Source organism: Macaca mulatta, chromosome 14 (assembly GCF_049350105.2).
Source record: "Macaca mulatta isolate MMU2019108-1 chromosome 14, T2T-MMU8v2.0, whole genome shotgun sequence".
Lineage (NCBI taxonomy): Eukaryota > Metazoa > Chordata > Mammalia > Primates > Cercopithecidae > Macaca > Macaca mulatta.
The window spans coordinates 113,047,904-113,063,882 of record NC_133419.1 but is presented as its reverse complement, the minus strand read 5'-3'; the positions used below and the strand labels follow the sequence as shown (position 1 = coordinate 113,063,882).

The 15,979-nt window shown below is 44.2% G+C and overlaps 1 protein-coding gene across 3 annotated transcripts in view; it reads right to left on the bottom strand.

Annotated features, from left to right (window-relative positions):
- LOC693603 (uncharacterized) overlaps positions 1-15,979 on the bottom strand; it is a 63,770-nt gene that overhangs the window by 36,028 nt on the left and 11,763 nt on the right. Inside the window, exon 3 of one of the 3 annotated variants that reach the window (XM_077964285.1) lies at positions 4,365-4,697. The exons of 1 other annotated variant lie outside the window; for it this stretch is intronic. The gene's annotated coding sequence lies outside the window, so the exon portion shown is untranslated. Of the gene's footprint in view, positions 1-4,364; positions 4,698-14,744; positions 14,863-15,979 lie in introns of those variants that run through there. One more of the 3 variants, XM_077964287.1, reaches the window with a different exon arrangement.

Genomic DNA, 15,979 nt, shown 5'->3' with positions numbered 1-15,979 from the left:
TGCAGTTTGGATACCACTGACAGCTGCTGACCCTCCTGTAGGAGGCTGGAAGCCCACGATCCCTCCAAATGGCAAGCTCTGCTGTTCCCTCCTCTTATGCAGTGACAGGCAGGCTGTCACCTGGAGCCTTGCCTGGCTTTGTTCCCTTCCACAGAGACTCACCACGGCAAGCCGTGTGTGCCGCTGCCACTCACAGCCACTCTGTTCAAACCATATCAAGTAGTTGGAAAAGTAATACAAAGCGGATGGTAGAGGAAGAGGCAACTGCCTCCCAGGAGTGATCAGAGCATGAAAGGCCCTCTTTCCTCCAAAACATTCTCCCCTGCCAGCTGTAAATGCCTAAAATATTAGAGTAAGAGTTTAATTCCTTCGACTGAAAGCAGGTGGTACGTGGGAGGTGCGTGGCGCTTGCCCCTGCCTCCTCCTCTACGTTCGTGGCAGGCGTCGCAACCCAATCCGGGAATCTTTCCTGCAGCTTTGCACCCCCTTCCAGCCACTGCCCTACTAAGTTTTCCATTTATTCCCGTCAAATATACCTTCCCGTATTTGTAGGGAATCGTTTAAAATAATACAGAAAAAAAAGTATAGGGGGAGATAAGTGAAGAATGGAAGCAAAAATGATAGACTGTTGATAAATGTTGAAGCCGGTGGGTATGTATGGGTTCATTATATTTTCTCTCTATTTTTGTGTATATTTAAAATTCCTATAATAAAAATCTAAATTAAAATATATATACAGGCCAGGCGTGGTGGCTCATCCCTGTAATCCAAGCACTTTAGGAGGCCGAAGCAGGAGGATCACTTGAGCCCAGAAGTTCAAGACCAGCCTGGGCAACATGGCAAAACCCCATCTCTACCAAAAAAATACAAAAAAAATTTTTTTAATTAGCCAGACATGGTGGTGCATGCCTGTAGTCCCAGCTACTCAGGCGGCTGAAGGGGGAGGATGACTTGAGCCTAGGAGGCAGAAGTTGCAGTAAGCCAAGATCGCAGCAGTGTATTCCAGCCTGGGTGACAGAGAGAGATGCTGCTAAAAAAATATATACATATATATATATATATATATATACACACACACACACACACACACACGCACACACACATACATATAGTATATGTGTATATATGCCAGTTTCCCTTCCTACCTGATATCACTTAGATATCAACTTAAATTATAACGTGAATGAGTTTCTGCATCTTTTTGAGAGCAAATTTTGACAGTAAAAGAATAGAATAGCTGAATTCTCAGTGAGGCAGGAGGAGGCCACCAATTGGGAGGAAAACAAAGTCAAACATAATTGAAAGGCAAGGGTTCCCAAAAACCTGGAAGGGTATTTACTTTACAAACTGTTAAGTCAATGCTATTCAAGAACAATCAAACTGGATTAGGGAAGTTTGGTGGAGAAACTAAATGGCCATTTGCTCTCTCGGCATTGTTGGTTTCTGAAGTGTGAATTTTTGCTGTTGTCCACCACTGCTTTTTGCATCAAGCAGCTGAGTGTTAGAGGCCAAGGTGTTGATTTAAGGTATGAACTTTAATAGTTTGTGGACCAGCCCCTGTTATTTCAATGAACCCAGTTTTCAAGTTATTGACTCTATACTGTTCTCTGATCCCAAGGACACCAATGAATCTGTTTCTAGCCTCCAGCAGATTTAGAAGAGTTCATTTCTCGCCCGTAATTTACTGAATTATTTTCATTCAAGATTCTTAGATGAAGCCACCCTTCAAAATATTGCGACATGGGAGAAGTTGTCCAAGACCTGCTCTTTCCATTACATCCCCCTTTAAACACCGGCTGTTCCCCCATTCAAAAGTCAATCAATGAAGATGTAATTCTACTATGGGAACGTTAAAGCATTCGGCAATAGGAGTCTGGTTAAATAAACTGAAGTTATACACACAATGCAATATCTATGCAACCATCAAAGAGGATGAATTTGATCTTTAGGGGCTGAGATGAAAAGATCTCTAAGATACACTATTTAGTGTGACGCAAAAGCCCAGTTGCCCTGTGGACGTGAAGGGACAAGATGACCCCCTGCACAGACAGGAAGTGTTTACCGCTAGTCACCAGAACTGAAGGCTCACCAAGCCTGCCCCTGAGCACAAAGACAGATGGAAATGGTGGAGCACAGGGGGATGGCAGAGTTTGAAAAAGGTCATGTGCCTTGTTCCAGAAAAGAGTAAAGCTGCTCCCCTCTACCTGAGACCTGAGAGCAGCTAAGAGGAACAAAGCCTCTATCATGATTTTTGCATATTTGTGCCTGCCTTTTGGAAATAGAAAGCAGTTACCTTAAGATCCAATCATGTAAATTGTAAGTTTCTGAGCATCTGGCATTTTCTTTATTTTCTTCTTTTTATGCCTGAGTACTATATTTAATAAAGTTCTTGGAAAATGCTTGGAGAGCCAATTCATGCTAGAGAGAAAGAAGGAAAGGAGGTGTCACACCCCCTGGGTCTAAATTTCAAAGGTGAAGTTGTGTGCCCTCAGGTGGGGTAAGGTCAAATAAGTGAGAAGATGCACGAAGCAGGTGAACTTCAAAGGTTCAAGCTCTTTCTGTTCACACTCACAGCTGGATATTTTATTTTCCTAACTCTTCTCTGCTGGAAATTTTGTGGTTAGTTTTGCAGGGTGTGGCAGAGACTGCCACATTCTCCTCTTATGCTAATGTGTATTCTCTGATCACTGGCTGGGCAAATAGCTGTGTGGAATAAGGACCAAATGTCCCAGCCTCCCTGGCTACTAGGTGTGGTCAATTGACTAAGTCAAAAGACAAATCAAGAGGGTATGGTAAGTGTAATTGGAACATGTGATTTCTGGGCAGAGCTCTTAAAGAGAGAGATCCCAACTCCTCCCCCTCCTTTTTTCTACTGGCTAGAATGTGAGCATAATGGCTGCCTTTTGGACCAAAAGGCAGAAGCTTCATGTTGAAGATGTAGAGCAACAAGAAACATGGAGTCTGGCTTCCTGATCACTGTAGAACTGACAAACCAGTTTAGGACAGCCTATGTCTACGGGATAAATAAACTTCAATTTAGTTTAGGCCACTGCAGTGCTGGATTTTTCTGTCACTAATAGTCAAGCTTAAACGTGGCTAACAGAGATAGAAAATTTTCTAAGTCTTTTGCCTGAAAGAGTCCAAGGGCTTTATCAGGGCTCTGTGTGTGTGTGTGTGTGTGTGTGTGTGTGTGTGTGCACGTGCACGCGCATCTGGGAATAAGGTTACCATGGATCACTTCAGAGAGGGGGCATGTGCCTCCTCTTCTTTCTGTGGAAAAGTCTCATTTTGGGGGACGTGTCCTCTGTTCCATTTTTCTCCAGCTTGCCCCTGTGAGCACTGGCCAGGCTGCAGAATCTGTGGGCACTGGGTGAGAAGGAGGTTCTCTTAGAATCTCTGCTTCATTCAGAACAGCTTCAACTGATTCCTCTCATAGTCCAGGTGACTAAGTCAGGGTGGTCTCATTACAGGGATGATTGTTTCCTCCGAGTCTTTAAGTAAGAACTTGTGATACTAGACCTCTTATTCTCTTTTCCTGCAATAACCTAGCTTCAATTCAGCTTCAGATAAATTTGAGTAAATTTCATCAGAACTGAATCTTCCTTTCAGATCCGTAGACCCACACTGCCAAGATGCAGTTTGGGCGTCTTGTTAGGACTTTCATGAAAGCCCTAACAAGAAAGACTATTATTCTCAAGGTTGAACCCACAGATACAATAAAAAAATGTGAAAGCTAAGATTCCTCCAATCAACAGGGGTTGATTTTGCTGGCAACTGGAAGATGGATGTACCAATGTCTGATTATAAAATTCAAAAAAAGGCCTCTTTTGCTGTTGAGGCTTCATGGTGCTAAGAAGTTATCCTATCATGCTCCCAAGAAGAATAAGTCTAAGAGAAAGAAGGTGAAGTTATTTGCTCTGAAATACAATAAGGTTGATGGAGATTGGCAAAATGGGTCGCCTTCTCCAAGGGTGTCCTTCCGATGGCATCTTCATGGGCCACCTTAACCCACTTACTATGCGAGTGCTGTCTAGTCCTTGCTGCAACAAACCAGAAGATAAGAACGTGTGTGTGTGTGTGTGTGTGTGTGTGTGTGTGTGTGTGTGAATATAAGACTAGAACTACTTTAACTATTGGATTTTATGCCAACATTTGAAATACAAAGATTTATATTTTATTATTGAAAAGGCAAAATTATGGTGATAGAGAACAGATTAGTGATTTCCAGGGGCTATAGGTGGGGTGGGAGCATAAGGGAGTTTTTTTGGGAGTCATGAAATAGCTCTGTATCCTGATTGTGTTGATGTGGTTCCACAAAGGTATATATGTGTTAAAACTTACAGAACTAGACATCAAACAAATTCAAGTTTACAGAATAATTTTAATTAAATTTTAAAAGGTCTTTCTGAGCATCCAAAAAATAAACAGACCCATAGTTTTGTTTATATGAAACAAGGAACGTACAGCAAATTCTTGCAGGCACTCCCAGTATCTACATATCAGTATTCACACACTGAGGCCACTATGTCACTTAGAGATGGCTACAAGGATGAGCTCCCAGATCATAGGGGACCAGATCACTGGTAGGACAGTGGGACAGTAACCAGTCACAAAAACCATTCCATCTTCTTACAAAGGGACATTCTCTGTGCACAGTGATTCACAGAAGACCCCCAAAGTGTGCAAAATAAAGACACCTGCAACAGAGAAAAAGAAAATACTCAGTTTGTTCGACCTGACTAGTTAACTAGAAGAATTACCACCATATACACACAAAAAATCATGCGCTATGTAAGCATAACAGTGTGCTCTCTATAAATATCTGCCCGGAGGCTTCCAGTGGCTCACAGAAACCTGGAACCAACTATGGAGCTGGGAAGAAAGTTGGCATACAGGGAGGAGAGTCTCAAACGAGTTTAAATTTCTGACTAGCACAGTATGATGGGAACATGGAGTCAAAATTAGGTTTACTTACGGGCAAGGACAGAATTGGAGATTTCTTACCCATCTGAGTTTGGGGACTGGGATTGGTGCCCCCCATCCCAACCAAACTCACGCACCGTCACTCTTGATAACCATGCGGTAACCCTCCGCTCCCCACTTCCTAGCTCCAGGAGTGACTAGGATGTGTTTCGCGCCCCCACATCACTTCCCCTCAGCCCACCAGGATTTCCGCTGCAGCTGTGACAGCCAGTCCCCATGAATGGTGCAGGGGACCACCTCCAGCATCCTGCTGGTCTGTTTGTTACCCTCAGGGCTTTTTATCCGAAATTTCAGGGTCTTAGTGTGCAGGGCAGTCCGCAGGCAACCCCAGAAGGCAACCTCAACCAATGGTTTGGAAATCAGAGAATAAATGCACCCACCTCCCCTCCGGAGTGAAGCGTCCAAGGAGACATTCCTGACAGATGCTCACCAGGACTGGGCCCAGCTGACCGCCATGGCAGCCAACTCGAGACTGACTCTTCCTCCTTCCCTGCCTGGCTCATTCTGCTCCCTCACTCCCTTGCCTTGGATCACTCCACAAATAAACTCACTGCTCCCGAATCCTTGTTTCAGGCTTAGTTTTCAGCGAAACCCAAACTAAGACAAATGGCTAGATTATGACTCTCTACTCTATCTCACTCGCTCCGTGAGGTCCCAGAGCCAGCTCCCGGAACATAATTGCACATTTCCATCAAATGCCATTGGCTGGAAAAACTTCAATCCTCTAATGTCGGTAAATGGACTAAGACGTGGGCTCCGTCTAATGAGGAAGCTTTGCAGCTACCTCCCTATACCATTTCAAGAAGCTGCCACTTTCCAGTTCCAGATGCCTCTTGTCCCCAGCCCCGGGTCCCCTTGGCCCCCAGGCTGTAACCAGCAGATCCTGACCATTCCTGTCTTCTGCCTTCATTTGTGTAAAGAGCCCCAGGAGGCTAATGCTCTGAGCATTTCAGTGCCCATTGGAGGGCTGCAATTTCTTCACTAATTAGGCAGGTGAAAGGGCTGTGCCGAGGGGCCTTTGCTCCTGCATCTAACACCAGCGTTACACCAGGTGGCATAGCTTTCCCCCTCCTTCCTCAGTCTGTTCAAGCCCATTGCCTCCCAGCCACAACTGCTCAGGTTAAGATGCGTCAAGATGGAAAGTTGCCACTTGATTAAGATAAAAATAAAATAATCAAAATATGTACCACGTTCCTTCTTTGAACAGATGGCCAGGAAGCTTGCCTCATAACATTGAACATCAAAAATGAATCAGAGGCTCATCTTCCTTCATAATCAAGAATTTGCTCACTGTTTGTACTACAGCCAGGCAGGGAGTGGAGATTCTATCTACAAAGGTTGAGAAACGACAGAGAAACCACTGGTTCCATCGTGAGGCTCTCCCTAGTCTTTTCCTCAGCCTGTCGGGCAGCACTGGCCTGCATCAGACATCGTGTCAGTGTGTGCAAGAGAAAGAGGAAAGAGGATGCAGAGATACGAAACAAATAAAAGATATGTCAATTCTGCCCCTCAGGAGGGCCCAGAGCAACCCTTTATCAAACCATACTCGTTGCCATTTTTTCTCCAAAGAAAGAGTATTCCAGACACTCACGTTTTTTATCTCATGGAGACATCCCACTTGTCACTTCACTCCAGTTACAATACTTGAGCACACTGTATGATGATTTATGTGTTTACTTGTCTGAGCTCCCTTCAGCTCTTTGAAAACAAGGATCATTTCTTATGTGACTTGATATCACAGAGCCCAGAACAGACATAAATGAATGTTTGATGAATGAATGAATGAAAATAATCAGAATTGTTGAAGGAGTCTCTCAATTGGTCTAGCTTCCTCCATTCTCTTTGCTCTATTCCACCTGGCCACTGGTTTAAATCTGTCTAAAAGCTTCAATTAGATAGACCTATAGGTGCTGTGAAATTACCTCCAAGATATACAGTGAGGTGTAAAAGTAAGATACAAAACAATAGACATGTCCAACTGATTTTCAAGGAGAGGAGGAATATGTACATAGATAGTTTAGATATCCCTAAATGTTTCCAAGATATACAAGAGAAGGAAAAAAATGTTCCATTCTGGGAAACAAGAGTTAGATGCTGGGGATGGAAAAGAACCTTGCTTTTTAGTACACATCCCTCTGAATTTTTATCTTGCACATCTATTTCTACCTTTCCATTTAAAAAGCCAATTAATAATTATTTTAAGAATTATGGTTAAAATTACTCCCACATTCAAAAATATTCATCAACTGCCTATTTCCTTCAAGCCAATTAATCTCATAAACCCCAATTTGACTTTCTAACTTTTTCCTGACAATACCCTGCACAGACCCTCTCAATGGTAAATGAGTCTCTATGTTACAGGATCGTTTATGGTGGCATCACAGCTGCCCACAAATACGCCAGTTCCGCCTCCATGCACATGGTAGGGTTGCACTTCCCTGCCCCCCTGAGGTTAGGGGTGGCCATGTATCACACCTTAATGGGCTAATGGAGGTTGAAGCATACAGAGTCTATGCTAGGCACCTTCCAAAACAGTTCCCAGTGACACTTGCTTCCTGGCATGTGTACACTTGTGTGGTCCCTTCCTCTAGAGTGTAAGTGGGGCCCAGCCAATTGTTCCTGGTGATTAGAATATGGTGAAAAGGATGGAATGTCACCTCCAAGGTTAGGTAATAAAAGACTGTGACTTCCATCTTGTTGCACTCTCTTTCTCTCTCTGGCTGTTTCCACATGGCTTCCCTAATGGAGAAGGTCACCTGCTAATAACCATGTGAATGAACTTGGAAGCTGACCTGGCCTTGTTGAGCCTTGAGAAGACTGCCTCAGCAGACACCTTGATTGCAGTCTTATGAGAGACCCTAAGCCAGACCACTCAGCTAAAGCACATCTGGATTCCTAACCCACAGAAATGGTGACATTATAAGTGCACATTGTTTTAAGCCACAAGTTTTATGGTACTGTGTTATGCAGTGGTAGACAACTAAGATAGAGCCACTGCACCATTCCCTTTCCCCTGCCAGGTGATCCTAAAAGCACAGGTGGAGATGGACCCTGTCCCTGAGTGACTATGATGAGCAGGGCAGACTCACACACAGTAGATGAATGAGATGAAAATAACGAACAAAAAAATTTATGATTGTGTCAAAATGAGTGTATAGAGGAGAATAAGAGTGTGTGAATTCATTCTTTCATTTAAATATTTAGGTGTTTGTGTTAGGTACTGTGGTAGATGCTGGGAATATAATGATGAGTAAAACCCACAGGATCCCTGTCCTCATGGAGTTTATATTCTAGTAGAGATGACAGGCACTGAACAAATGGAATGGATACACATATAATTAGTTACAGTTGTAATAAGTGGTAGGAAAGAAAAAGTGGGGGTGGGTGGTTAGCACTCAGAGAATGGAGCAGATTGCTACGGACCAGGGTAATTAGAGAGTAGTTTGTGAGAGAGGTCCAATTGAAGAATGGTTGATGTGAATAGCTGGAGAGGAAAAATGGGGTCCAAAGTTCAGGACACAGGAACAGTGTTCAGATGTTAGTATTAATAGTTTATACTTGGATTATGCTTTCAGATTTCATGGTGATTTCACACACATGCTGCATTAGTCAGGATAGATCTGCCCCATTCTCTGAGTGCTAACACCCACCCCCACTTTTTCTTTCCTACCACTTATTACAACTGTAACTAATTATATGTGTATCCATTCCATTTATCCAGTGCCTGTCATCTCTACTAGAATATAAACCCCATGAGGACAGGGATCCTGTGGGTTTTACTCCTCATTATATTCCCAGAATCTGCCACAATACATAATACAAACACCTAAATATTTAAATGAATGAATGAATTCACACACTCTTATTCTCCTCTGTACACTCATTTTGACACAAACATAAAATGTTTTGTTCGTTATTTTCATCTCCCACATGTTTGTTATGGATTGTACCTCCCAAGTAGATTCTGAGTCCCTGGAGGCATGAATTGCATCCTTCAATTGGGCAGGACACTTCACAATCACGGCAGTGCCTTAAGCATCATATAATACCCAGTGCAGTGCCTTGCTCATGGCTGGAGCACAATTACTGCTAAATTCATATTATTCCATGTGCTCAACAAATTATTGATAAGTAAATTAATATAAACAAGCATATATCAATATAATGGTGTGAAAATAATTCTTAAGGAAATAGAGCAAATGAGTGAGGAGTGTGAGATGAGGGCAGATGAGAAAGGCTTTCTGCAGGAAGAGAGCTGGAAATAATACATTTGTAAAGAGGCAGAGAAACAACCATGCACATAGCTGGTCACCGTGTCAGGCACCAGACTAGATGAGACGCATGTATTATTTTGTTTAATTTTCAAGTTAGCCCTACGTAATAGGTTCTATTATCTCCACTTTACAAATGAGGAAACTGGAGGACAAAGAGGTTAAGTGCCTTGCCCAAGGTCACAGAGCTAACCAATGGCAGAAGCAACAACAAACTCAGATCTGCCTCTCTCCAAAGCCCATCTCTACCATGCCAGAACCTAAGTTTAGATGTAAGCCTGGTGCTGTCATTTATTGGCTGTATGGCCTTGGGCAATATACTTAACCTCTCTTGACTCAGTTTCCTTAATTTAGTTAGGATTAATCATTGTGCCTACCTCATGGGATTGTTGTGAGTATTAAATGAGATAAAATATGTAAAGCACTTAGAACAGTGCCTAGGCCATGGTACGTACTCAATAAATGTTACCCATTGTTATAACTATTTAAAAACAGATGTCAGAGAAAAACATAATTCCCCTCCCAAAAAAAAAGAATTTTTATAAATGCCCCTTTCATTCACATCTACTTTCGTTTGATATTTCTACACCCAAAGCTTTAGGACTGCAAGAAGAAGGGAGCTTTCAGGACAGAAAAGGCCATGTGGGAAACCCAGGAACAGATCTCATCTCACCTGTCCCTACCAGCCTCTTCTGCCCGCTACACATTGCCCTGTGCAGCCTGGGGTCCCATAGCACCAACTCAAGGTGAGGCATTGGGGGCAGCCTCTCGTGCACTGCCCTCTGACCATCAACACACCCATTCTCACAGATCCTCAAACAGGATCGGCCACATAATTTGGAGGGCTCAGTGCAAAATGAAAACATAGGGGCCTCTTGTTCAAAAGGTATTCAGACTTTCAAAACAGCCACAGCAGAACGTCAAACCAAGCTGAGGGCCCTTCTAACCTCACAGGTCACCTATGAAGCTGTCCCTGTCCTCAAACCTCTCCAGAGGGGGCCCAAACAGCTGGGAGAGTCATAAACAAATGAGACGCACCATCTCCCACCTGGCTTCTCCATCCAGGCAAAACCTGACGTGGAAAATCCTTTCCTACAGAGTACCTCAGTGTTTTCATTAAAAACCATGATAAACTTGTGGGTGCAACAAAAGAAGAAATTGATGTTTTCATACAACTCATTAGAGCACCTTTATTAACTCCAGAAATAGAAAGAGGATATAAAATAGAAAGATTAGTTTAAAATCAACACTGCGCTGGTAAGGGCAGCCACGATTCCAGGAACATTAATTGCTGGGTAGCCTCATTACTGATTAAATAAGAAATCTCAAATACCATTAGACAATTGTGATTAAATGTATGTCATTCTAATTGAATGTGTGGTTTATTGCCTTCCACTGAATCAGCAGGTCACCTTCCTGTTTTGTATATTTGAAAGGGCACATCTATGCAGTGACAGCACAGAGCCATTATTTCTCAGAGAGCCCTAAAACCCTCACAGTTGTATCCTAAAATATGACTGTATGTGCAGGTGGCGAAGGAGTATGCCATACAATAGGGAACCTGAGATGATGAAAATAAATCCCACTTAATGTCACGGCTAGGCACTTTTTCCTCTCATCTCATTACCCAGCTCTAGAGTCACTTGCAGTCCCCCTGCCTTTGCAGTCATTTGAGGACTAGGGGGAGTTGGGCACCTTCTTGGCACAGAGAAGAAGCTCTGAGTCCTTGAAACTGGATCTGGCTGAGATCGTGGGACAATGAAAAACCTCTGGTCTCATCTCTCCCTCACTTCTGCTAAGGAGCCGGGACAGAAGAGTTTTCTAAGGTCCATCCTTCTTGGTTTCCCAAGGATGAAAATACAAAATTAATATTGTCACTGTTCTGACTGATTTTTGTTGCCCACCTATCCCATGGGACACGGGCTATCATCTCCCCCACTCTGCTCTTGGCTTTGCCTGGAATAAGAGCCAAGATGAAGTGGGACAAGCACCTTGCTGCAGGCCCGCGGGCTGCATAGTCCCACACAGCACATCATTCCAGAAGGGACCAGGAAAACACCAATCCCAGGGCCCACCCTGGAGGAAATCATACAGTAGGTTAGGTCATTCCCAGTTGAGTTTTGTTACATGGCCATGCACCTATGTGAGCGTGCACGCATGTGCGCGCGCACGCACACACACACACACACACACACACGCAGAGTTACCACAGTCTTCCTAAGCTCCAGATCCGGTCACATCAGTGCCCTGCTTCGGGTAAATGCTGGGGTTTTTTCCCACCAGCTGTGCCTTCAAGGCCTCCACCAGCTGCCCCAACCACCCTCTCCACCTGATCCCCCAGTGACATCCTATACCCCTGCTCAAGGACTCCCAACAGACCCAGCACGGGGACGCACATGCTGCCTGCTCTGCCTGGAATGCTCTTGTTACGGTTACTGGGAAATTACTTCATATCTTGTTTCTCCAGAGTCCCTGGAAAGGAATGTTTCCCGCTCGTAAGGATTAAGCAGTGTTCCTAAGGTCTAGGCTCCCCAGTCACCAGAGGGTGGTCAATACGGTTCTATATTTCAGTGGAAATGAGGAGAAAGGAGGGTGGGCTCCAGGGCAGCCTGTTGCTGAGGGTTGAGATTGTACAGGCTGCTGGCTGCATGGGGCTGAGTGAAAGGCAGGCACCAAGCCTTGGGAGCTGCAGAGGCGTGGTGAGACTGGTGCCACCCCCAAAGCTGTCCAAGAGACCGGGCTGGTCTAGACAGGAACCGTGAGGCAAGATGGGTTCAGGAGGTGCCACAATACTAGACAGATGGTGGAAGAGCAGCTTTCAAGAGCAGTCTCAGATCCGTGCAGAGTGGAAACCACAGACTGAGACCCAGATCCATTGTGGGGTTCCTGGAAAACCTTGTCAGGGGGGTGCCCCCAAGTAATGACTGGTTTTTAGACTTCTCACCAATCCTGGCTAACAGGAACTCAGAGCTCAACTGACTTGATTAAATATCTATACTTGGCTGGGCACAGTGGCTCACGCCTGTAATCCCAGCAGTTTGGGAGGCCGAGGCAGGCGGATCACCTGAGGTCAGGAGTTTGAGACCCACCTGGCCAACATGGCAAAACCCCATCTCTACTAAAAATACAAAAAAATTAACTGGGTGTGGTGGCAGGCGCCTGTAATCTCAACTATTTGGGAGGCTGAGGCAGGGAGAATTGCTTCACGCAGGAGGCGGAGGTTGCAGTGAGCCGAGATCACGCCACTGCACTCCAGCCTAGGTGACAGAGCGAGACTCCATCTCAAAAAAAAAAAAAAAAAAAAAAATCTATACTTAAGCATCTTGGAGCAGCCATACCAAGTACAACTTTCCCCTTCTTCCCACAGGATGGGCTCCTCACCTTCTCCAGGAAGTCCTCCGTGCTGCTCCCACAGCCACTCATGTTCATGCTGCTAGTAGAACACTGACCACATGGCTCTTGCAAGTAGGGTGTATACAAGCATCTCCCAAGCTACATTAAGCCCATCCTTGGTTCCCAGTACCTAGTAGCCTGCCCAGCACATAACACATGCTCAGGAAATATTGAAGGCAGGAAAAACAAAGGAGAGAGGGAAGGAAACTTCAGCTGCCCAGGCCCCCACTGAGTTACCTCCTACACATCACCAGACCCAGACCTCCCTCAACCACCCCACCACCTCCACCAGGCCCTGCCCCATGTGCCTGTAACACCTGGGATACCCACTACCATGCTTGACCCACTTCGAGGCAGTAAAGCACACCAGTCATAAGTCTGACCTCTGGAGCCAGCTCGTCTGGGTTCAAATCTCAGCTCTGTCACTTATTAGCTGTATGACCTTAGGTAAATTATTTAACCTCTCTGTGCCTCATCTGCAGCAAACTATATAAAACAGCACCTGCTTCCTAGGGTGATCACGAGCATCAAATGAGTAGAGCGATTTTGAAAGGATACATGGTGCTTAGTGAATGCTATCTTATTATTGCATTATGATTATCTACTTCAAAACTCGTCCCCCACTAAACCAGGAGTTCCACAAGGGTAAGAATCATGTCTGGGTTTTTTTTAATAGATCCAATACTTAGCACAACCCCTAGACTGGCTTAGAATAGGCAGCAATAAATGATTTCTGGATGAATGAGTATATGACGCAGATTCTAGTTAAGAGTAGAGAGCTCTGGCAAGCCTGTGGAAGAGAGGGCCTGAGGGCTGTGGGAAGGCTTTAAGACTGCTTGGTAAGGGACAAACAAGTTTGCAGTGGGCTAGGAGAGGTGGGCCTGAATCTCCAGGGGCTCTAGGGCCTCACTGGAGCATTCAGAGAACCTAAAGTATCAGGAGTTAGATGGTAGGATATTGGAAAGGGACAGAGACAGAAAATAGCTGCATTTCCCTGACTTTCTCCCCCTGTTTGGCATTCATGGCCCTCTCCTCCTTTTCTCCTTCTAATTACCTCTTCCTCTCCTCCCAAACTCAGGAAGGGCAAGACATAGCAAGGCTAACAAAGAAAAGTGCCCTGGATCACTACTATTGTATAGGTAGAACACAGACAAAAAAGAGATATACTCGAATAGCCATCCTTCCCGGCCAGAACTTCTGCGGGCAGGGAAGACATCAACAATTCTGTACACCGGAAATACGTGATGTGGGAAGAACCATCACTCAGTGGACAGCCTGCCCTCCTGATGCTCTTACAGGAAGGCTTTCTTTAGACTTTCTTTTCTATTTCATCAATTCTTCCTCAGTACAAAACAAAAATCATTAATAACTCACTTGTAATTTATAATTTTCCCAATTTCAAAGTTGAACTTTTTTTTTTTTGAGACAGAGTCTCACTCTGTCACCCATGCTGGAGTGCAGTGGCACGATCTCAGCTCACTGCAACCTCCGCCCCCCAGGTTCAAGCGATTCTCCTGCCTCAGCCTCCCAAGTAGCTGGGATTACGGGCACGCATCACCAAAACCAGCTTTTTGTATTTTTGGTAGAGACGAGGTTTTGCCATGTTGGCCAGACTGGTCTCGAACTCGTGACCTCCTGTGATCCACCTGCCTCAGACTCCCAAAGTGCTAGGATTACAGGCGTGAGCCACCGTGCCTGGCTCAGCTTTTAAATACGCTTAAAATACTCTGTCCTAACCAGGGCCTCAGATCAAGAGCACAGAAGCCCTCTGCAAAGTTTACCAATGCAGCCAAGAGAGGGTCTGCTGGATTCCAGAGTGACAGCCACCTCAGAGGAGAGTTTCTTCACATTCGAATTAGAAGTCAAAGACCCCAGTCTGCTTGGGTTTAGGAATCTCATTTCATTCCTGCTGTGCACTGCAGGCTGGTAGGTGTGACAAATTGTCTTATCTTTGTCTAACCTTTGTTGGACCCGTGCTTGCTTCAGGGTTTAACTTTAATATATGGCTTCAGTTTAATAGTAAAGTGCTTCTCTTAAAATGTCAGATTGTAAAATGCTGAGTCATTCACCAAGAAAAGGCTGGTCCTGAGTGGAAATTAGATTTGCTGGGGCACACAGAGCAATACCACATATCTTCAGCCTAAATAAAGGAGACAGAGCTTAAGTTCAGATCAAATTTAGAAGGCAGTGCTGAGCTCCAGTGGGGTTGTTTGCTCTGAAAGACAAGAATGAATCAGATGGAATGATCAGGCAGCAGCTGAAATATTGTCACTCCTGAAAGTAAACACAGTGGCAAAGATGTGATATTCAACATTTTATGTACTTAACAACTGACTAAACTCTACTAAATGAGACCAAAATAGTAAGAGAACCAACAAATAGTGTTCCAGATGTAAGAAGTGATACAATCCTGCCAATATGCCTACAAAGTTCTGTTAGTTTTGCTTTATACCCATATTTGTCTTTATATTTATATATGAATTAAATTCCACAGTAATAATTATTTCAGGCCGGGCGCAGTGGCTCATGCCCATAATCCTAGCACTTCAGGAGGCCAAGATGGGTGGATCACTTGGGCTCAGGAGTTTCATGGGCAACATGATGAAACCCTGTCTCTAAAAAAAATACAAAAAAACAAAAAAATTAGCCAGGCGTGGTCCTGGCTGTCCCAGCTACTTGGGGGGCTGAGGTAAGGGGATCGCTTGAGCACAGGAGGTCGAGGCTGCAGTGAGCTAAGATTGCACCACTGCACTCCAGCCTGGATGACAAAGTGAGACCCTGTCTCAAAAATAAATAAATAAATAAATAAAAATAATTATTTCAGGCTGAATTATTAATAAATCCTAAAATCAGTGGGTAGAATATGATGAGAAAAGGATATCTAGAAAGTGTCTCTCCACAAAATGCTTTACAAAAGCAAAAACAGTAACTTTACGGTAGAGAAATCTGGCAGTCCCCACCTTAAACAGGAAGTCAAAGTTACCACCAGTAATAAAACAAATCGATGATGTGCTCCTTAATACGATGCTCTGGGAAGGATACAACATCACTTCCGTAATATTCTTGCCAAAAACGTATGACCTGGATTTAGATCTTGAAGAAACATCACATAAACCCAAATTAAGGACATTCTAGATGATAACTGGGCAGTATTTTTCAAAAATGTCAAGGTAATGAGAGACAAAGAAAAATTAAAGAACTATCCCAGATTATAGGAGACTAAGGGGACGTGACAGCCAAAGGCAATGTGTGGTCCTGGGCTGGATCCTGAACCAAGAAAAGGGCTGTATTGGGAAAACTGGCAAAACTCGAATTAGGGCTACAGATTATGT